We start from the raw sequence: 24466 nt of genomic DNA on the forward strand, positions 1-24466 counted from the left end.
GGTTACCTGCAGACTGTAACTGCACCCCACCGGTGAGCCTTCACAAAGTCCAGGGTCATACTGAGATCACAGCCTAACCAGTGGACAGGTGTCAGATCACTCACCGTCTCACCGGCTTTCATACAGTACAGAAAACAGAAATAGAACTTTTGATCTGTGCCAGAACCCCTGGGCATATGATAAATAGGCATTTTCCTGTTTTTTTTCCTTTCACAGTAAAAGTTTTTGACATCTATAATGTGCAATTTTTGTATTTAAAAAAGTCTTCAATGACCATATGACCATTTCTTATATAACTGCTCTTGTTTTGATTTTTAGACACAGAAAGTCGATCTGTTTCTTTGTGCACATTCATCCGTCCATCAACCGTCCGACCATTCATCCAACCGTCCATCCATCCATCCATCCATCCATCTTTCCATCCATTCATCCAACCGTCCATCCAACGATCCAACCCTCCATCCATCCAACATCTGTCCAACTCTCCATCCAACCGTCCATCAATCCAACTGTCCATCCATTCATCCAACCATCCGTCCATCCATCCATCCATCCAACCGTCCATCAATCCAACTGTCCATCCATTCATCCAACCACCCGTCCATCCATCCATCCATCCAACTGTCCATCCATCCAATCATTCATCCAACCGTCCAGCCATCCAACCGTCCGTCCATTCATCCAACCATCCATCCAACTGTCCATTCATCCAACTGTCCATCCTAGCTGTAAGATTAATGTACTTCACATTTCATGTGTGAAACTGTCTGCTGTGTGTTGTTGGGTGTTCTATAGAAAGGGTTAAAATGTGGTTCCGGGCTCAGAGGGTCAGTGACCGTCAGCATCAGGGTTCACCTGAAGTCTCACATCTGAACAGTTATAGTGTTCAGATGTGAGATGTTCCATAGTGATTTACACATTACAGTTTTTCTCCATTGGTTTGGCTCATTTCTTGAAACAGAAATTACATTCTCAAAACTCTAAGATCATTTGGCAAAACACTCTTACAGTTTAGCACAACACTATAGCTCAACTGCAAAAGCTCATCTCTTCCAAAACTGGTCACTCAGGCTTCAATCTAAATCCCTTTCTCATTTAAACAGTCAGTGTCTCCAAAATGGCAAAGATCCTTCTCAATAGCTTTGGCTCATTTCTCGACACAGATCGGACATTCTCATCATTCTTGGTGCTTTTGTCAAAATAAACCTGGATGGTTGATCACAACAACATGGTCCACCTGCAAAAGCTCATATCTCTCCTAAAACAGTTCACTCATGTGTCAAAACTACATTTCTTTCTAATCTGAATAGTCAGTGCCCCCAAAATGCATCGTCCCTATGGCATTGTGTGAGTACTGCCATACAAAATGTTTAGATGTTTTGTCACTATGGCAGAGGACCAAAAATATACAACAGAAAAGAGTAGCCTCCAAGGTTTGACATCACAGATTGCACTCACACTACCAAGGAAATGATAACCATTTTTTATTCACACACAAAGAAAGTTTCATACATATGTAAAAAGAAAATGTACATTACAGTAGTAAATTGTATGAACACAAAATCAAAAAACAAGGACTTATTCAGTGGTCGCTGTACTCATTCTCCCGCTCTTGTCCACTGTCTTCACCCTCCTGATTATTTACACGCTGTTGTCCGTCTGGCCACAGATTCTCGTCCACATCACAGCAGATACTTTCTCTTGCGATGCAATGAGGGAAGAAACGGCGTGCATGCTGCAACCATCCCCTGCATTGATGGTTGCGGCATGCACGCCCCTGGGACGGCTGATCCTGAGCATGATGCTCTCCACCTCCAAGCAGAAAAAAAACCCTCCTCTATCAGATTGAGGAAAGGAGAGTAAGGTGGTAGGAACCCCATGACCATCCTTGGATGCGTTGCAAACCAGCCCCTAATGAGTGGGCTATGGTGGAAATTGACATTGTCCCACACAATTACATAAATGGGTAGGTGAGGTCCTATGAGACCTCTCTCATTTTCAGGGATAAAATCGGTATAAAGGCGATCCAAGAAGATGAGGAGCTTGTATGTGTTGTATGGGCCAAGACTGGGGATGTGAGTGGCCACATCATTTTCAGAAATGGCAGCACACATAGTTATATTGCCCCCTCGCTGACCTGGGACATCCACTGTGGCCCAGTGGCCAATAATATTACGGTCTTCGGCCCTTGGCCAGGTTGAAGCCAGCTTCATCCACGAACACCAGGATGTGAGGGGTCTCATGTCCTTCCAATGCCATTATTCTCTAAAATAGAGTAAAGACCATAAAATCAGTCATACAGAAGAGTCATATACTACAGTTAGACAATTACATGTTCTCCCCCACAGGTTCAATATACTACAGGCCAGTGATAGGCCTATGAGGAAGTACTGCAGGGGTATTTGATAGAAAGGGGAGTGGGAAATACTGATGACTTACTGAGATGTTACAGTAAAACCTACAGTATTAGATAGATTTGATAAGGATTATAATGAGAATTGTATCTGTCAAGTGTTCCTCTGACTGTGAGGTGTCCACACTTGAAAAAGACCAGACTTTGAATTTCACTCAACTTTATTTAGACCAACTAGTTGGTAGGTAGCAGCAGGTAAAAAACCTTTCAACACAAAAATAAAGAACACTTCATCAACCATTCAGATAAATTACATGCATTACACAAAAGACAGATGAAATAACAAAATACACTTCAGTAAAGCCATTTACCATGTGGTTAACTGTGTTAATTTAACTGTGGTCCTTAAATAAATATACACAATGTGTCTTCTTTGCATTTAACACTTTTTTATAAACAATTGTATTTTAAAGTATACATTTTAGAGTTCACAAACATTTTAATAGAGACTTTAACTAAGGATTTTCTTTACAAAGAATTATTTTCTTTAAATCAAAACCAAACATTTATTCTCTATTTTTACGATCCACCCAAGGATTTGGGGGGTAACTATTTTTAATATTAAGTAACATAAATATGTGGGAACACTAACTGCACAAACAATTTATTCAAACTTAAACATTCTTTTTTGTCAATATAATTTTTTTAACTTAAATGCAGCAACTATTTCCCTAAGGAATCCACCACCAATCCTGGACATCAGTGCTACTCTGGATTTCACCAACGCGGTTTGCGAAGAAGGTCTGGAAACCGTAGCTCTCACGCTGGATTGCACCTAAGACGGTCTGGCTGTCGACGAGGTGGTACCATTTTTTGACCTGGATTCTGCAGTGTCTCTGGAAGTAGGTCTTCAGACGGGCAGCAAAGACTGCGCCACACATCTCTGCTTTAACAGGATCACCTTTGTAGTTGAGAGGCGTCAGTTTGGCTTTGGACTCTACTAGTCACACAATGACACCATGGCTGCAGCTCCAGCGAAGGTACATCACTGCACCATATGCATGTTCACTGCCATCAGAGAACGTGATGGCACTGGGCTCTGCACAAGGATCTGGTGGAGTCAGGGCTCTAGTGAAATGCAGTTTTTTCAGGTCAGCATACTCTTCCAGAAGCTTTATAGCGTCTTCTCGGAGACCTTCAGACAAGGCTGCGTCCCATGTGTCTTCGAGGCAGTGCTTTACTTTTGCTTCTTGGAAAGCTCTCCTTACCAGGATGGCACCCTTTTGTTTGACGGGAGTCACTAGACCGAGTGGGTCGTATAGGCCGGAGACTTGGCTTAGCAGTTCTCGCCTGGTGAGTGGATCAGGTGTTTGCTCTCTGACTTCTTCTCTGAGCAGGTCTTGACCAAGGCGCATTTTTCTCCTTTTCTTTGAGAAGTTCACTGCAACCATGACATGAAGCTTGTCATCATTGATGGTGTAGCCAAGGCCAAGGGCTTTGTTGTCATCTTCCGTCAGCTGGTTCGGCAGGATCATAGTCTTTGGCTCTGATCGAGGCAACTCTTTCTTCGACTCCTCCCTCCCACTTTGACTGGAGTAGACCCAAGGCTTCATGTAGAATCCTCCAGCTCTCAGGATGTGCTCAATGTTGGCTGTTAGGCGTCTCAGATGGTCGAGGTCATTGTGTGATGTCAGGATGTCATCGACATAAGCATCTTCTTCCAGCACACGTTTCTCCTCTGTGAAGTGACTGAAGGTAGGTAGGTTTGCAGTTTCTCTCATGGCGACTTGGGCTATGCAACCAGCAGGTTTGTCTCCAATGTTGACTCTTGTTATAGCATAGTCTTCTATGTCTGCATCTTCTGTGTCACGCCACAAGAATCTGTGCAAGTGGACTTCTCGATCTTCCAGCCAGATGGAGTTGTACATCTTGCGGACGTCACCAAGGGCGGCGTAGACACCAGCTCGGAACCTCAGCAGGACAGCTCTTATCAGGTTCAGGACATCAGGACCTTTGATGAGGATGTCATTCAGGCTGAGGCCTCTGTACTTCTGGCTGCTGTTCCACACCAACCTCACTGGGGTAGAGACAGAGTGTGGATTTGGCGCGATGAGGTGGCTTATGTACCATACTGGCCCAGTCCAACTCTGCAGGACTTCTTTGGACAGCTTCACTGCAGCTCTGCGGTTTACCATCTCATGAACTTGTGCAGCATAGGCCTTCTTCCATTCAGGTTCTTTAGATAGCTTCATCTCGGTTCTGATAAATGTTGCTTCTACTGCTTTCCTGTTATTTGGCAAGGTTGCTGGATCTTCTACCCATGGGTATTTGGCATGCCAATGTGGTTCACTGCTGTGGTCATCTCCAGTTGAATAAGTCAGGCCGTTCCTCACAATCTCCATCTCCCTCTCTTCTGCGAGCGTCATTTCTTTACCCCCTGGCTGGCAGCTCCCACAACGACACCCTCCACATCTCGGCTGGCAAGCGGCTCCGATGCTTTCCCACCTCCACCACTTCAGAAAGTCTCTGCTGCTGGTAGCTGTGGTGGATAGAGTCTCAGGGTGATTAGGATGCTGACAGGAAGCTAGGTCTTTAGTGAACTTGAATGCAGCAGCTCTCATTGATCTTGCGAAGTGAGTCTTGGAGGTGTGGGCCATCAAAGTGACTTCCTCAAAGAGGTCTGGATGTGTGCCCCCAATTGTCTTGCCAAGTGGACCGTCCCAGAGAACCAGGTCACCGATGGAACGGATCTTTTGGGGCACCAGCTGGCCTTCTTTATGGCTGATTAGAAGCTGGATCTCTCTGGGTCTGATGAGGTCTTGGAGAGGGATGTCAGGGAAGATCTTCTGTAGCTTTTGAGGTGGAACATGTCTTGTCACTTCAGCAATCTTGTCAAGACCATAGCAAACTAACTGGTGAGGCTTTAAAGTTCCTCTTGAGGTGTTGACACGGATCTTGAGAAGGTAGCGCTTGGTTGCCACAGACAACTTCATACCTCCGATACCCTGGATGACAAGCATGACGTCTTCACTGCGAAGGTTGAGCTTACTTGCAGCTTTATGGGTTATGTAGTTTGTGTCAGATGCTAGATCAATTAGTGTCCCAATTCTCTGCCCATCATTGGCGATGACGTCAAGGAGCATCAGGATCACAGGGTACTCTTTTAGACCAGTCTCCTCCAGTAGACCTCTCTCTGCTGCCATGGAGTTGAAGGCTCGTGATGAGACGTTGCAGAAAGCTTTCCGACACTGCTGCGCTAGCTCTGGCGATAGTTTAGAGATAAACTCTTCTTGAACCTCTGTATACCTCCTCCCCTCAGCTCTCGCCGGACCAGACTTGGGCCTTTGTGATAAGGGTCGTGGCAAGGGACAAAGAAGGTAATGATGCTGGTCTTTGCACTCTGGTTTTCCACACAGGTAAGTAGTCTTTCTGCAGGGTTCATCGTGGATCTCGAGGCATCTCTTGCAGGCTCAAAGTTGCTGCACTGCATCCTCTTTCTCCTGTAACTTTGTGTTGGTTCTAAACCGTCTGCAGATGTAGAGCTTTCTCTTGTGCTTTGGGTCCCCACAGATGATGCAGCCTGCTGGATCAGTACTGGATTTAACTGACTTGGTACGGGCGTACTTTACTGGGAACTTTATTCTCTCCTTGGCAGGGTCGATGTCTCTCAGCTGGTCTAACTGCTCGTAGATGGACTCTTGAGATTGGAGGTATGCGAGCAGCTTGTCAAACCGGTTCTGATGAGTCACAGCATTCTTTGGATTAGCAGCGTGGGTAAGCCAGTCTTTCTTTAGGGACTCAGGCAGCTTGCTTTCAATAGACTTTATTACTAAGAGGTTCTTTATGGCATTTGCTTCATCCAGCTCACTCAAATCATAGAGGGCCTTTTCAACTGCGTGGATAAGCTCTATAATTCTTCTAGGCTGGTTGCTACGGACAGGAGGGATAGCTTGAAGCTCCTCAATGATTTCAATGGCGATGGTGGCTTGATTTCCATAGCGGTTCTCGAGGACTCTGAAGATCTCATCGGCCGAGGTGTATGTGGACAGGCGCAGATCTTTGGCCACTTTATCATCGAGGCTATCAAGAAGTTGGAATTTCTTTACTTCCACGGACCCGGTTGGCTCACCTTGCTTTTGCAGAGCCTCCCATTCCTTCCGCCATCTGTAGAACTCACGCTGGCTGCCGGTGAACTTTGGTAAAGCTGTGGCTTTCAGTTTTATGGCTGCGACCGAGGCTGCGTTGCGGACTGTGACAACTGCTTTGTCGGCATCTCTTTTAATCCTCTCTGCTTTGATCAGGACTGCCTTCCCTGACACCAGCTTTGGAAGGCAGGTTTCGAGCTCCATCAGTCGACGATCACAATCTCGCCTCTCAGCAGGTGGAGCCCAGCGGTTCCATGTCTGGTGTGCCTGCTTAGCTTTCTTCACCAGTTCTTCTAGATGGTGGAGCATAAAATCATATGCCTCCAGGGGTGTATCAGGCTGAGTGGATGTGACGTTCTCACACGCCATTTCTGCTGATTTTAGAGCAAGGGTCAGTTCTTTTTCACCATATGATGTCCACAGTGTCTCTCTGATCAGGTGCTTCACCTCCTTCAACTTCTGCTCACATTCTTTCTCCGTTTTTTCGACGTCTGCTCTCTGTTGGCCCATCAGCTCCGGTGTGCCCTCTGCTTCACACTGCGTGATGTAGGCGGCTTCAAGCTCCTCGTTCGCGTCAATCACTTTGGAGCCCTCTGCTGTGAGTCTCTTGAAGGAATCCTGCAGCTCCTCTACAGACATATCCATGTGGGTCCTTATTATATGGTTGGTGAGTCTGGAAAACAGTCTCTTTGCAGTGGTTCGCTCTATTTTCAGCTCTTCGAGTGACTTGGACTCAGCCATGCTGTTTTCTCGGTTGTTGATTGGACAGGCAAACGGCGTGCGATTTCCTCCAGGCCCCCAGGTGGAGTCTTCTCCGTCTTTGTGGTGAGCTTTTGTGGAGTCTTCACTGGTCAAGGCCGGTTTCTCTACTGGCCAGGCCGGTTTTTTACTGTCAAGTGTTCCTCTGACTGTGAGGTGTCCACACTTGAAAAAGACCAGACTTTGAATTTCACTCAACTTTATTTAGACCAACTAGTTGGTAGGTAGCAGCAGGTAAAAAAACCTTTCAACACAAAAATAAAGAACATTTCATTAACCATTCAGATAAATTACATGCATTACACAAAAGACAGATGAAATAACAAAATACACTTCAGTAAAGCCATTTACCATGTGGTTAACTGTGTTAATTTAACTGTGGTTCTTAAATAAATATACACAATGTGTCTTCTTTGCATTTAACACTTTTTTTTATAAACAATTGTATTTTAAAGTATACATTTTAGAGTTCACAAACATTTTAATAGAGACTTTAACTAAGGATTTTCTTTACAAAGAATTATTTTCTTTAAATCAAAACCAAACATTTATTCTCTATTTTTACGATCCACCCAAGGATTTGGGGGGTAACTATTTTTAATATTAAGTAACATAAATATGTGGGAACACTAAATGGTGAATGGCCTGTATTTATATAGCGCTTTACTAGTCCCTAAGGACCCCAAAGCACTTTACATATCCAGTCATCCACCCATTCACACACACATTCACACACTGGTGATGGCAAGCTACATTGTAGCCACAGCCACCCTGGGGCGCACTGACAGAGGCGAGGCTGCCGGACACTGGCGCCACCAGGCCCTCTGACCACCACCAGTAGTCAACAGGTGAAGTGTCTTGCCCAAAGACACAACGACCGAGACTGTCCAAGCCGGGGCTCAAACCGACAACCTTCCGATTACAAGGCGAACTCCCAACTCTTGAGCCACGATCGCCCCACAGTAACTGCACAAACAATTTATTCAAACTTAAACATTCTTTTTTGTCAATATAATTTTTTAAACTTAAATGCAGCAACTATTTCCCTAAGCGTAAAACATTTGCACAACTGAGCTTCCATTGTTCCAAATATATGTGCAGCAAATGTGAGCTCAAGAGCTTACCGATAGCCCGTCTTGTTCAAAGTCTTCCTCACAGTGGAAAAGTGCTTTGTTTGCCGTCCTCTCAGTATGTTGCTCACGGGTCAAATGACTGCTGCATGCATTTTAAGGTCTACTAGGCACGCCCACCCTTGATTGCTCTAATGTGGCTCACCTGGCAGGGCGGCGCACACCAGGCCGTGCTTAGTTGTTGATTGCACCCAAGGTCTAATCAGTGGCCATGCGCACGCAGCAGCACCGAACAGGTAGTGGGCAGGAGGAGGAAGAGAGGAATAACAGCCACACCTACTAGGCCAGCGCGACAGTATCATACAGTAAACTGCAGTTTTCTGTTGAAATTGTTGAAGTCAGATGAAGCAAATACTGATTCTGAAAGCAGGTAAAGGAGGTATTGAAACCAAATAAGTGAACTACTGCTTACTGTGATTACGGGTAAGGTTATAATGAGAGACAACCAGTAACTGACTTACATTTGCATACTGGTAGTGCAGCTCCTTCACTCTGTCAGAGTTCCTCTCAAATGGTACCCTGTAGATTTGTTTCATTGTCATCTGATGCTTCTTCAAAACCTGTGATGTCAAACCCAGAGATGCTTATTGTGTTTATATTCTGGAATATATGATTGTCCTGAAGGATGGAATCACGGATCTGTCTCAATGTGATGGCATTATTTGCCATCACCATGTTACAAATCTCTCTTTCCTGTTGTTCATTCATTTTCCTCTGCCACCCACGCGAGGTTGTCGTCCAATCCTACACAAAGAACAGAATACAGTAAGTTACCAGCGTAATTGTATTATTGTTTTACTCACAGTAACTTCACTGCGAAAGGTGTGGATGACGGAGGAGACTGTAGATCGAGGCACATTAGGCTGCACTCGACGACCTGCCTCTGCCATTGTGAGGCCATGGTTTATGACATAGTCTATAATTGTGGCCCGAATTTCATTCGGGACAGCACAGTGTCTTCGCACACCTCGGCCTCTTCCCCCTATTCCTCCACCACGCATTCTCAGTCTTCTCAGTCTCCTCCTCCTCCTCCTCAAAGAAGAACGTCCCCTTGTCCATTTGCTTGGCCTTGTCTATCCATGTTCAGAGATCGGACTGGCTCTGGTCAAGCTCTATATATCTGTGTTTGGCAGCACACAATCATGGAACACACCTGTGTGTGACACTCCCCCTTCGTTAGTCTAGTTTCACCTGACTGTCAATGACTGTCATCAATTTATCAAATATTCAAAGAAATTCATATATGGTATTCATGGTATTATTTTCTTGACAATTGAACAGACAGTTGTGCATGCGAGTACTTATACAATGAAATCATGCTGACATGTTTTGGAGAGAATGATCATTAGACTGAGAATCAACTAATCAGTTTAGATCTACAAGATCTATTCATTTGGAAAATGTGCTAAATGTGGGCTAACTGTATAACTGTAGGCTACTTGTACTTAATCATTTGCAAAGATGCACTGAGACAATTGAGACATGTACTAAGGCATTTGCCATTTGATAAAATGAATGAGAAATGCCATTCTGTTGTGAACATTTGCCAAGAGATTTGGGGGTTTGTCCATGTTATTTTGAGAATGTAATTTCTGTTTCAAGAAATGAGCCAAATCAATGGAGAAAAACTGTAATAAAATAATTCAGCACATGTTGTGAGTTGTTTGGGGTTAAAAGACAGTGATGAAGTTTTTGTATTGAGACCAAATCTGCAGAAACTAAAAGAAAAAAAAAATCAAACAGATGTTTTCAAGAAGTTTGGCCCAGAGTCATTCACATTACAGCAAAGCCATGAAATTAACTTGAAACTCTGTTACAGTTAATTCTTAATGTAGAGCAGTCCCTGTGCTACGTTCAGTTTTCACTCCTTGTCAGGCTGCAGCTCAGATTACATTTTATTATTTAATTATTGTTCTGAATCGGTGAGATTAAGAGCGTCGATAGCTTAGCGTGACTGTTCTGAAATCATCTGCGAGCAAATCCTTGCTTAGAGCTGCTGTGTTGATCAGACAGAGCGTTTGCAGCTGCGCTTTCTGTGCTGAACAGAAACAAAACTGAACGCCTCTACAACCGACTTCCATCACTCAGCATTCGCTTGAGGATGTCAGCTCGAGTACTTTTGTTCCAGCTGCATAAATCAGGCCACGTATGGATTGCTACAGATGTGCTAGCTTTCTCGTGGCCCCTCTTTCTGAGCCCGAGTCTGCCGCAGGTTTCTTCCTGTCAAAAGGAAGTTTTTCCTTCCCACTGTTGCCAAGTACAAAATAAAACTGAATCAAATTCCAACATCCAAACAGAGGACTGATGAGATTAATGTGGCTAATGAACACTTGCGTGTGGCAGCAGTCAGCCAACAGTGCTCACAGGATCATCAGGGCCACAGTATTAATCTGTAATGCCATCCATATAAGTTCAGCTTTAGAGCAAAGACATCACACTTTAAATGTATTATTAATAAATGTAATTGTCTTTATTGAGTCAGAGCAGATGTGGATGTCAGGACAGAAGCAGCAGGTGGCAGGAAGCTTAACTAGCCTCTCTTCCTCTCTTACATCGTGTCTCGAGGCTCACCTGATCCTGGCTACCTCCCCCATCTCAGCTCGCCGCTGCCACCTCTCACCTGCCCAAGGATTCAGACGCTCGCTGAGCCGCCAGCACTCATGATTTATTCGATGTAATTTCCTGTAAACTGCTCCGACGCTTTCTTGTCGGGCGTAATTCTGTGTGCTCGTGCTCTCGGTGAGGCAGAGGAGGCAGCTGCTGCTGGAAGCAGAGCCTGACTCTGGAAATAAATTGGTTTTATAAAAAATACCCGCTGTGTTTGTTTGTACCGTGGGAGGAGTTTTAAAGGGGACAGACCTCTGAGACTCTTTCTGTGGATCGGGGAGGTCACTGTTTGGATCCTGTGTGGTTCTTAAGGTGGCAGGAATGCTGGCTGGCTTCTTCCTCTACATCCAGATGTTGGCTCTGTTATTGCCACCCACTTGTAGAGATTTGCAATTTCATTTTGCAGAATAGGCACAAAAAGATGTAGCTATCAGAACAGTTAGTTAGTTAAAGCCATTAGTTTAAACTGATCAATTTAAACTGTTCTCAGTTTTAACCTCAGTGTGGACATGAATGAGTTGTTCAGCACGTTTTGCTGAGCAACTGACTTTAGCTGTGCTGGTTTATCCTCCTGTGCTCTGCATCCTCGCTAACAGCCACTTCACTAATTGCTGAGTCCATTCAATGATCAAAGGCTGAGAAACTTTGGCGTCCACGTGCTTGCAGCACCAAGGATGCTCTGCTGATGCAAAGCTTAAAGGCAGCGAGCATCAGCCTCGATGTAGCTTCAAACAGCACTCTAAACATTGCTCCTCTCCACTTTCCACCAAAGCAAGTTCTTATTAATTCATTTCAGAGAAAGGAGGAGTTCGTTAACACCTCACTCTGAGTCCTTCTTGAGGTAATTAAAATGAATGTGTTTGTTCAGCTGCACTAGTGAAATATACAGTGCATGTCCAGTGGTGATGCATGTTGTGAATGTTAGAGAGCTAATTTCTTGACAGTATGTAGGACAGTGGCAAAATATATTGGAGTGCAGTTACTCGAGTACAGTACTGAAGTTACTGATGTTCTGATGCTTCCTGCCTTTATTCCACCATGTGTCCTTTATTTTTTCCTTTTAGCCAAAGAAATAGCAAAATCATCATCTTATTTTGAACATTTTTTTTCACTGCAAACCAGCTAGCGCTGGTCCTTCATGCCTCGTGCCCTTCAGGCCAGCTGCTCAGGTTCTCAGTCAGCTGCTGGATGATATTTGGCCTCATTACACCACAAATTCAGTGTAATTTTGTGGTAAAGATCATCAAATAACCAGACACTTTAAAATGTGTGTATTTTCTGACAGCAGCATTGGTATCTTGTGCTGGTTGATGAGTTTTTACTCCATCAGTCATAAGACATGCATTTTAGGGTGAATGGTGAGTTCAAGGTAGCTGGAAAATTAGCCCAGTGACAGCTGGGACAGGCTTCGCCTGCCTGGTGACTCTGAGCAGTTCACAACATGAATGGATGGATGCTTAGTGAGGCAACAAAATAAAAATGTATCAAGACATTAAAGAATAGAAGAAACTAACTCTTTCCCCTTTACTGACAAGTTTTGACACCTCTTTAAATATCAATAAAGTCGTGTTTTGACGACCATCAGAATAGTTTGTGGGTTTTTCCACAGGCACAGACCACCGTTGCTAACTTCCAATGCACACTCAGTCGTTTTGTTCTATGAGCAGGCCTGAAATATGACAGACACCTCTCAGGCCCGAAAAGAGAAACAACGGTTAGTGTTAGCAGGCTTTCAAAGGGTAAAGAGTTAAACAACAGATGGACAGACAAACGGAAAACTTTTTCAAAGCTGTAGACGGCTGCACTGTTCTTATAATCTGCCCCTGAATATGATCCAGTTTCCAAACACCGCTCTTTAAATATTCCATTGACAGAAAAATATCTTTTACTTACAGTCTGAACCCTGGTTTCTGTCTGGAGCCCAAGGCAGTGTCTCCTGTTTCATTTCAGCAAGGTGACCCGAGATCAAAAAGAGACAGACGCCTCCCTGTGTTCAATATGATGGTTGCTTGATCAACAAACAGGTGTATGCACGATTGATCAGATATGAGTTTTATTTGCTGCGTGACTTTTACAGCACGTGTCGCATGTGCTACTTCAAGGAAACATCACGTGGTAAATGAGGTGCAGAGAGATGCTGTTTGTGAAGCAGCACAGTCACATCTGTGCTTCTTCCTATACAGCGCATTAAAACCCTCAGGTGGAGTCCTGATGACTTCACAGAGGGCTCTTTGAGGGACGAAGCTCGCTCGTGGGGTCGTCTGCCGTTCGTCTCGGTCATTCAGTTACAAACACTGGGACATATGGACAAACACTGGGCAGTTCCCACTCTGCTCCCTCTCCAGAGCTGATGGTCTGATTAGATTTTGGTCCCACCAGCTGCATATGTTTGCATTTCAATGTGGAAAAACCAATATCTCTGAAAGTATCAGAACATCTCAGCAGGTCCAGGAGGCAAAGATCACTACACACTGATAGAAATCTCTGAGCTGATTAGGACGCGTTTGTATTAATGAGCAGGCTGATTAGCATTGTGGACTGTGCTTCATTTATCATCTGAGTTGGAGAGTCTCAGTGTTTGTCTTTATCTGATAAAAATCACCAACTACACTGTTAGAAGTCCAGTGTCTTAAAACATTGGGGACTTTTAAAAAGAAAAATGATGGCCGAGGGGCTCTACTCGGTGAAGTAGGCGGGCCTTAAACTGTGTTAGGTAGTTAAGGTCATTGGTTGGTTCCCAATCCATTATTGGATATTGGTCACTGTTGATTAATTGAGTTCTTCTTGTCGTTGTTATAATGGAGGTCAACCAAAGCATTGCTGGTCTTCCTCGGGACCTTGTTCCTTCTGGTCTTCCAACCATGATGTCCTTTTCCAATAACTGTTGTTTTCCTGTGAAAATTAACTGAGTTCTAGCTTCATTATTTGCCCTCCACAGGCATTGTTGGCTTTATTTCTTCCAACATTGATTTGTCGGTCTTTGGGCATCCATGGTACTGATAAAATCTCTCAAGAGTTCCACATTTCTGAAACACGGATTCATTGACTGTCCTGTTTTCTTTTTTCAGCTTTCACAGCTCTAGGTGAGCGTAGAGAAAATAAAACTGTACTATAGATTTGAAGACTTTATCCGGTGACTTCATCGTTGCTCTAACATTGCGATATTTCTTTTGATTTCAAATGATTAATTATCGATCCTGGCAGATTAAAGTTCTTGACCTTTTCTTTTTCATCGTTATATATGTGGAAGCTGCCATCTTTGTAGTTTTCAGTCATCAGGATTTTGGTTTAAGACATATGGAGTAGCATCCCCTTGTTCTGGCTTTCTCATTAAACAGTGCTGAGTAGGTTCTTTGTTCTTCGTCTTGGGAGCTGTTTGCTATCAAAGTGGTGTTCTCTGCATATCATAGGTTAATAATAATAATGGATTGGATTTATATAGCACTTTTCAAGGCACCCAAAGCGCTTTACAATGCCACTATTCATTCACTCTCGCATTCACACACTGGTGGAGGCAAGCTATGGTTGTAGCCACAGCTGCCCTGGGGCAAACTGACAGAAGCGAGGCTGCCATATCGCGCCATCGGCCCCTCTGGCCAACGCCAGTAGGCGGTAGGGTAAAGTGTCTTGCCCAAGGACACAACGACCAGGACAGAGAGCCCGGGGATCGAACCGGCGACCTTCCGGTTACAGATACGCTTCCCAACCCCCTGAGCCAGGTTGTCAGTATTTTGTCCTCCAATAAAAAACCTTTCTTCATTATCCGTACTCAGTCCATACTCAGTCCTGACAGCAGCTTCTTGGTCTTTAACACAATGTTCTTATGAGGTTAATCGAATGGGTACACAGCAAATCCAGCATGTCCAAATTAACACTGTCGGATTTGATTTCAACACTATTAAAGTGTCTATATGGGTCCACACCAGAGAGTGTTAATTTAACTCTTTTTGGAGAGTTGGTACATTAACTCTGATTTAGTGTTAAACACCAAATCTGTCTGGAGTTGATAATTTAACACTTGGTGTTAAGAGTTTATATATTAACTCTCAAAGAGTATTTTAGTTTAACTACGTAAGAGTTATCTTCTAATTCATTCTAAAAAGTGGGAATTTTACTGTTCTGAACTTCTAGAAATTTCTTTTGGAAATAAACATTTACTAAAAAGACGCAATGGTTTTTGAAAAACATTTATTCTGAACTGTGCACCACAATTTCAAAACATTTTCTGAAAGATGTAACAGTATACATGTTCTCACTTTCATTAGAATTTTGTTTATCAAAAGGTCTGACATGGTAAATGCAAATAACAGCATTCTCATCACTTATTTCTTCAATACAATATGCATGTCCTTCATTCATCCCTTTGTGGAACTTCAACGCACTTCTACTCTCCCCCATATTCCATCTTCACAAGCATATCCTGTGCGGAGATTGAATAAAAATTAGTTGAAACTAATTAATGGCACAAATAATCCAGTAAACAATTGCAGCACAGTAAAAAAAAAAAAAAAAGGAATCCTCTTTGAGCCATTACTTGTGTAAAATATTTTCCCAAAAGACAAGGACACAGGCAACAGGTAATACTGAACTAAATGTAAAACCTCAACCTTTTTCATTTTTACCTAAACCGTGTGCACAAAACTCTGGAAGGATCTATGCTAACGTAGAACCCAGTCAGGACGTCTGCTACTGCTGTTTGCTCGTTTTTTTTTTATGGGCGATCGTTTTCAGGCTTCAAGTAGCACCATTATACCAACATTTACATTCTGCACATTGTTTTAGGTGTATTTGACCAAAAGTTTGACTGAAAATTCACATGCAAGCTTTTTTCAAGGCTGTGGTATTTGCCCGCAAACAATACCTTTCAGCTAGCTAAAACAGAATATTATGCTATCACCGAGCAACATGGCTAATGCCTTTCAAACAGCTTTGTCTCAACTCCAAAGAGCCACAGAAGGAAAAGCTAATAGAAATAATTGAAACATCGCGGATACAAGCGGCAGAAATGAGCTTCCTCCGAAGGGTGGCTGGCCTCTCCCTTAGAGATAGGGTGAGAAGTTCGGCCATCCGGGAGGGGCTCAGAGTAGAGCAGCTGCTGCTCCACACCGAAAGGAGCCAGCTGAGGTGGTTCGGGCATCTGACAAGGATGCCCCCTGGGCACCTCCTGGGTGAGGTGTTCCAGGCATGTCCCACCGGGAGGAGGCCCCGGGGCAGACCCAGGACACGCTGGAGAGATTATATCTCTCGGCTGGCCTGGGAACGCCTTGGTATTCCCCCGGATAAGCTGGAGGAGGTGGCTGGGGAGAGGGAGGTCTGGGCCTCTTTGCTTAGGCTGCTGCCCCCGCGACCCGGCCCCGGACAAAGCGGATGAAGATGGATGGATGGATGGATGGATGGACTTACCAAGCATGGCAAACAACTCAAATATGTAGAGCAAAATGTTCTGAAACGGCTTCACTTCAGCTTCGATTGGAGCCGTGCTGGGGGCGGAGTCTGTGAATTTACTCTGTTGGTGTCATAGCCCCTCTAGGAGTTCAGAGTTAAGAGGTCAAGAGTTAATGTTTCCATTGTAACACCTCCAGATTTGACAGAGAAACACTCATTTTTAACACTCGATTTTAACTACTATCATTTTACACCTCAGAGTTACATTAAAAGAATGTGACTCCGCTTAGAGTAAAATTAACTCTACTTTTGCAAGAAGACTATTAACACCAAAACATTTAACACTTTTGAATTTGCTGTGTAGAAAAGCCCACGACCTTTAATGTCCTCCAGAATTTTTGATGGTAAGGTGTGTCACATGATCAATAAATTTTAAAGTAATCATAGTTTCCTGAGGTCACAGACAGAAGGTTCACACATCCAGAGGGTCATACAGCCAGGCTTCTTTTGGAAACTGGAGGTGTCGCCCCCTGCTGGTCATTAGAAAGAATACAGGTTTATCTCTGCGCTTTAGACCAAGTACCTGTTTCTGAGGTGTTCTTCAGTTTTGCATTCATGCACAAGGATCCCAAATATTAGACAGCAGGCAGAAACACATCTGCAAGTCTGCTCCTTTGAGTACTTGTCTTTGTTTCATCATACCGCAGAGCAGCCACATTATTGGAGAGATAATTAAAAATATCTCCAACAGGACGTCCGACATCCTTTTCTCCTCACCTATTACCAAACAACACAGAGCCAGGTAACACAACAGGAGGGGCATTGCAAAGGGCAAACACAGTAATAAAGACAGAGCTTGTGTGGGAGTGTGAGGTTCCAGGTGCAGACATAGACGAGGAGACAGTACTGAACTTGAAACGAAAAGCGAGCCTTTATTTGGGCTGATTAACGTGGCAAACAACAGAAAGCACTGAGGCAAAACTAAACTAGAAGCTGAACTGGGAAAACTAAGATCTGACACTTAACTCAGACAGCAGGGAAAGCGAAGACAGGGTGACAACGATGCACATGATGGAGACTACTATGAACAGGACTCACATAAGTAACATGGACATGACCAGCACAGAGTCCTGAAACCTGGCGTAACATGTGGGAAGTAGAACAGACGACGCAGCGATGAACAAAGGAAGACTGAGGACTTAAATACACACATGAGGTGATCAGGGGAAGTGGAGACACACGAGAACACAGCTGGCTAGAATGAAACATAATGACAATACAGGGGAGAGTAACACTAACTACAATGAACAAAGAACACCAGACTCTTCCAAAATAAAACAGGAAACACAGAGACATAGACATGGCATGAACTTGACAACAAGAGCCATACAGACATGAAACATGACAAGTAGACGCACGGACCAGGGAAAGATGACAAAAGGGACTAAGAAACCAAGGACTAAACTGCAAACTAGAAAACAACTAGATGTGTTACACTACAACATGGGGATACAAAAATATACATTAGAATAATAATAATAATAATAATAATAAAAAACTTTATTTATAAAGCACACTTAAAAACCAAGGGTATGCCAAGGTGCTTAACAAGTAACATAGAGAATAGAAGGAACATAATAGAAATAGGACCAAAGCAAGTACTAAGTATGCAAGCAGGTAGCTGTCACTGATACATAGGAAAGCAACAGGTACAGAGCAAACAAGAATTTAAATGAGCATAAAAGTGCATGATATGAAATCATAAAAGAAATATTAACTAGAGGGAAAGGCAAGATTGAATAAGTGGGTTTTTAGTCGTGATTTGAACAGTGCAATGGAATCAGATGCGCGGAGGTCGAGAGGAAGGGTATTCCATAGTACCGGGGCAGCCAGAGCAAACGCACGGTCACCCCGGGACTTCAGTCGAGATCTGGGTTGGGTCGGAAGTATTTGAGTGGCAGATCTAAGTGTTCTAGCAGGAATATGTGATTTGAGAAGTTCACTAAGATAACTTGGCGCTAATTTATTAATAGTTTTGAATGTAAGGAGTAATATTTTAAATTGAATATGGTACTTTATGGGCAGCCAATGCAAGCTAGCTAGAACAGGAGTAATAGGGCAAAATTTCCTGGTACCAGTCAAAAGGCGGGCTGCTGCATTTTGGACTGTTTGCAGTCTAAGAAGAAGAGAAGAGGGAAAACCGTAGTACAAGGAGTTACAATAATCCAACCTGGAGGTCACAAAAGCGTGAATAAGCTTCTCCAGCTCCTCATGCGGAACATAATGCCTAGCCTTAGAGATAAGGCGCAGTTGGTGGAAGCTAGATCTCACTACAGCAGACACTTGCTTATCGAGTTTGAGCGAGCTATCCAGCAGTACACCCAAGTTACTGACATAGTCACAAGAAAAGCTAGCAAAGGAACCCAGGGCAGCACAGAGTTGGGCACAAGGGATTTTACTGTTGAACACCACAATCTCAGTCTTCTTATCATTTAAAACAAGATAATTACTCAGGAACTGTCACGGATTGCCGGGGCAAGCCGTGTGGAATTGTAGAAAGGGACCAAAAGGCGGCAGCTCTGGTGCAGGTGAGTGTTTATTCACAGAGGTAGGTAAGTACAAACAACGGTGGCGACAAAACATGAAACTGGAAACCTAAACTAGGTAAACTAATAAGACAAACCAGAAACGAGGATGCAGGGAGGTCCGGAGAAATACATACGGGAAGACGCAGGGAGACCGAGGGGAAACAACACAGACGAACCAGCAATTACTATGACAGAAGACACAACTTAAATACACTCAGAGAACACAGGGAGATTACATACAGGTGGGAACACAGCTGGGAGTGATCACGTGACGAGAGTAGGGAGACAAACAGAAACACTCACATAAGACGCAGACCTTCACAATAAAACAGGAAACACATACACGCAATGACATAACACACCAACTTAACACAGACTGGGGGACACAGAACATAGGAACATGAACCATGAAACAGAAGAGTATAAACACCCAAGGTAACCAAAACCACAGAATACTAATAAACTAAACAAACACGGAGTCGCAGACTCCGGATCATGACAGGAACCATTCTTTGACCTCCCGCATGCATTCTTGAAAGTAGTGTAGGGACACAGCAAGGTCGTCAGTAAGTTGAAAATAGATCTGTATATCATCGTCGTAACAGTGGAAGGTGATACTGTATTTTTCAAAGATTGCGCCTAGAGGGAGCAAATACAATGAGAAGAGAATAGGGCCTAAAACTGATCCTTGAGGCACACCACAACAGACCGGAGCAGAGGAAGAGGAGAAGGTGCCCAAGTTAACCGAAAAGGACCTGTCAGCAAGATATGATTTAAACCAGTCGAGGGCAGTGCCTCTAATACCCACAGTGTGCTCAAGTCTTAGTAATAAAATGTTATGGTCCACCATATCAAAGGCCGAAGAGAGGTCTAGTAAAACTAGGACCATAGAGCGTCCAGTATCAGTGATTACAAGAATATCATTAAGAACTCTAACCAACGCTGTTTCAGTGCTATGCAATGGCTTAAAGGCAGATTGAAATTTCTCAGCAATATTGTTCGTGTCCAAGTACTCCTGGAGCTGGGAGAGAACTAGTCTCTCCAGGATCTTGGACAAGAACGAAAGCTTAGAGATCGGTCTGTAGTTTGAAAGGTCATTACAGTAAGAGTTTCTTTTTTTAAGAATCGGGTGGACTACAGCATGCTTAAAAACCAAAGGAACAGCCAGCTGTGCCTGAGTGACCGAGCCCCAGGCCGAGAGGCCGGGGGCACCCCACCTCCGAAGTGGCCCGAGCGAGCCCCAGGCTCCAGGCCCCGATGAGCGGCCGCCAAGGAGTGAGCCGGTGTGTACCTGGACGCCCATCCCCAGACACAAAGAACCACCAACGCACCGATATCTGAGGGAGTCCACCACTGGCAGGGGAAGTGGTGGTGGGTGGAGATAGACCTCCAAACCTTGGAGGGCCTGAGATGTCCCCAGAGAGGTGGCGTCTGATACTCAACCTGACATATAGACACAGACATACAGGCACACACAGATACAAACATCCATTCCCACCCTCATGCTCTCATGTGCACTTACTCCACACTCAACCAACGTGGAGACAGACATGAAGAGACGCTGTACACACGATCACACTCCCCAAGCGTACTCTACGAACCGGGTCTAGGTACCCTTGCCCCTGGAGGGGGGAACTGCACCCAGACCCAGGTGGTGTTACCCTTTTCCCTGCGGTGGGGAGAGGCAGTGTGAGTAATGTGAATGTCTAAGTTGTGGGATAAAATTGAGGCAGAGGCAGTGTTTTTAAGCTTATACGTGGGGGTTTATTTTTCCAAAGGAATTTGGACATACATGAATCTAGAGATCTGAACCAATCTTGTGGCGGTTTAGTTGGGATCATTGAGAATAAATAATTTATTTTTGGTAAGACCATCATTTTTATAGCAGCAACCCTTCCCATGAGTGATATGGGTAGACATTTCCACCTAGCCAGATCACCTTCTACCTTCTTTAAAAGTGAGATATGGTTTAATTTAGTTAGATCTGCAAGCTTGGGAGAAACATTAATACCTAAATATTTTATATTTCCCGATTGCAGTGGTGTAGAAGAGGAATTATGGAGGGAGCAATTAATCGGTAGGACTGTAGATTTTGACCAGTTAATTGAGTAATCTGATATTCTTGCAAAAGAGTTTATCAATTCAATCACCCCAGAGATATTGGTTTGTGAGTTTTGGAGAAAAAGTAACACATCATCCGCATAAAGGCTGATTTTATGTTCCACGTTCTTGCATTTTATGCCCTTAATTACTGAATTCTGTCTAATTGCTGCTGCTAGTGGTTCAATAAAAATTGCAAACAGTGAAGGGGAGAGTGGGCATCCCTGCCTGGTGCCCCTCAAGAGACAGAAGCTGGAGGATGTCTGGTCATTTGTTCTGACACAAGCTGTTGGGGAATTATATAATATTTTTAACCAGTTTATGAAAGAGGATCCAAAACCAAATTTGTGTAAAGTTGCAAATAAAAATTTCCAGTTAACTCTGTCAAATGCTTTTTCTGCGTCTAAAGAGAATATTGTAGTTTCTAGATTTTTACTGTATGAGTAGTCTATCAAATTAAGTAATCTACGTGTATTTGTTGATGAGTGCCTACCTTTTATGAAACCATAAGAATTTTTAAAGACCGAGGCTGCGCCGCCACCCCTACCAGTAAGCCTTGGTGAGCTAAAAGCGACACAGTCCGATGGAAGAAGTTTGGTACACATTCACCCAGTGTATATACTATATGTATGTATATATATATATATAATGTTCTTCCTCTACACCCCCCCCCCCAATTTTTGCACATGTCGAGGAGCGTGTCAGACTACATTTCACTGTGTGTTATACTTGTATAACTATGCATGTGACAAATAAAGAACCTTGAACCTTGAACCTTGGTAAAAGGGATGAACTCACCAGGACGAATCCAGGTTTCAGTCAGGAATAAAGCATCAATCCCATTAGTGGAGAGGAAGTCATTTAAGAGAAAGGTCTTATTGACCAGCGACCTGACATTAAGCAATGCCATCCGTATCCTAGGGGCTAAGTCGCCTAGGGTGGTGCGTCATAGGACACTTAGGTTGCTTCGGCAAACGCTGCATTGGAGCGATGTTATCCAAACCCAAGCAGGAAAACATGCCACAGGAATGGCAGGGTAGACTTCGTGGTCGGCCGAGCAGATCCAACGGTGGGTGAGCAACTTAGCATCAGAGCACTCCTGGGAAGGAGGGAAAGAAGACAAAATATCCAGGCTACCCACATGCCAGCTCCTTCTACCGTGTTTCCTATAGCGTTTCTTGTGTAGATTCGGAATAGGTAGGTGGAGGAAGCCGGTCGGAGGGTCCGGTCATGGGGTCCGGTCGGAGGGTCCGGTCAGAGGGTCCGGTTGGAGGGTCCGGTCGGGGCGCGGTGGCGTCACCCAGGTTCCAGCAAGGATCAGGCCGAGAGGAATGAGAGAGTCTTAGATTTAAAAGTGTTTGCCTGTCGTATGTAATCCGTGCACAGCCATTAGATGAGCATACAACTAAAAGGATAAAAAATACAATGCCAAGGTCCATAAAGAGCGTAGAGAGGGTAAAAAGCAGCGAAGCAGATATAGCCGAGGACGGCAAGCCACGTACACCGGCACCATCTTAGCTTTAGATCTCAAACACTGGGCCACATGGCCCAGAACCCTGACACTAATACTTATTGAGTGGCAATTAATGAGGCCATGTCTGTTCTCGCAGCTGCAGATCTTTGCTAACTTTCCCTCTGTGACCTGCAACAGACACAGAGTCGCCTTCCAGAATACAGAGCGTCGCTGTAATGGGGATGGTGATAAATACTGAATGACGGGAGGAGACGGTGTCATTAAAGCCACCTCCATCGACAGCCCCGCTCTCACTGCACGCTCTGCGATATAAGCTTCGAGCCTGCAAGTCATCTTTTGTAACTGGGAGGTTGAGGATGACACGGCTTGGAGTTTCTGCTTCCACTATCAATCAGAAAACCCAGTCGTCTTTCTTTGTCAAACCGTTCACTGTAAATAACCAAACTGAACTTCCATTTAAAGAAAGCTTGGACCGGAACAGAAAATCTCTTTAGCTTAACTTTGATGCAACTTCGAACCCACTCGCTGTTCAACCTTTCTCTTTGCATGGGGCAGCCAATCAGAAGAAAAGTACGCTTAAAGGAGGGAGGCGCTTAAACAGCGCATTTCAGATACTCTGCCAAACTGAACAAACCACCGCTTCATCAGTGTCGATAAACAGAATAAATAACAGAACAGAAATAGCACTGGGCAGCATTTTCTTCAGCTAAATTGCTGCTTGTGTGAGTGAAGCTACAGGTAGCACTTCCGTGTGTTTGTTTTTGGTCATATGAGCCGGGACGGGATGTGGAAAAGTATTAAATTACTCCCAACCAGCAGCTGGTTTTGGGTGGACGGCTTCAGGAAAAACTTTGGAGAGTAGAAGGCGGCTGATGTGCAGACTAACCCTGCTTCATTACATTTGGGGGTAAACAGTCTGTATGTGAGATAGGAAACTTGGCAGTAATAATAATGCTGCTCAGAGGCAGGACAGTTTAATGCTGGGAGCTTGGTACAATGGCTTCAGCCGTGGGAAAATATAATTGAAATGCAGCACAATTCACTCGGGGCGGCAGGTAAATGTTAAACTCTTAAATCAAGCCCTCAAACTTCATTTCCTCGTGTGGGAGAAAGACCTTTACAGCACATCAGCGAGCCCCAGCTTTCTTATTGTCAGAGAAGTTGGCCGAGCAAGGAGCTGATAAATTGGAATAAAATTTATCAGTTGCAACTGTGGCTCAAAACTGATGTTTATGCCTCTGCTGGAAGCAACAGCCCATTATTAGGAGATTTCTTTTGACAAGTTCTATATGGAAGTGCGCAAGAGCAGCTCGGGACAGCAGTATTAATTTGCCTGAATGATGGTGGAGCCATTAAAGCAGCAGTGATGAGGTTTGGAGAGCCTTATGATGAAACTACTCAGCTTCTGGTTTGTCCCCTAAAACAACTTTGAAAATGAATAATGACAAGTGTCGCACTAGTACTATAAGGTAGTGCACCACTGCCATTGGACATTTTGTACATAACTGATATTCCCCCGTGTCTTTTACACAGTGGAGTTATTTCACAGCCTAGAAAGTAGAGTGGTCTGAAACCCTACAACATGTCGAAAAGACACCACTGGATCATCACTGTCACAGGGCAACAAAGGAAATGTTGGAGAAGTTTGTGGTAGATGGATGAACTTTGTTTTACTTTAATACAAAGAAAACTCCAACGACTACTTGCAGTCTGAGAGCGAAGTGCTCTAATGGGGTGATATGGTACTATAAGGTCATTAAGATAAGATGGGGCCTAATTATATAAGACCTTGTATGTGAGGAGCAGGATTTTAAATTCTGGATTTAACAGGGAGCCAATGAAGGGAAGCCAATATAGGATAAATATTCTTTCTAGTCCCTGCCGGTACTCTCGCTGCAGCATTTTGTATTAACTGAAGGCTTTTC

At 44.0% G+C, this 24466-nt stretch overlaps 1 protein-coding gene across 1 annotated transcript in view; it reads left to right on the plus strand.

Moving 5' to 3' along the window:
* mtnr1al (melatonin receptor type 1A like) overlaps positions 1-24466 on the plus strand; it is a 43835-nt gene that overhangs the window by 14299 nt on the left and 5070 nt on the right. The gene's annotated exons all lie outside the window — the stretch shown is intronic.

This window comes from Maylandia zebra, linkage group LG2, assembly GCF_041146795.1.
Source record: "Maylandia zebra isolate NMK-2024a linkage group LG2, Mzebra_GT3a, whole genome shotgun sequence".
NCBI lineage: Eukaryota > Metazoa > Chordata > Actinopteri > Cichliformes > Cichlidae > Maylandia > Maylandia zebra.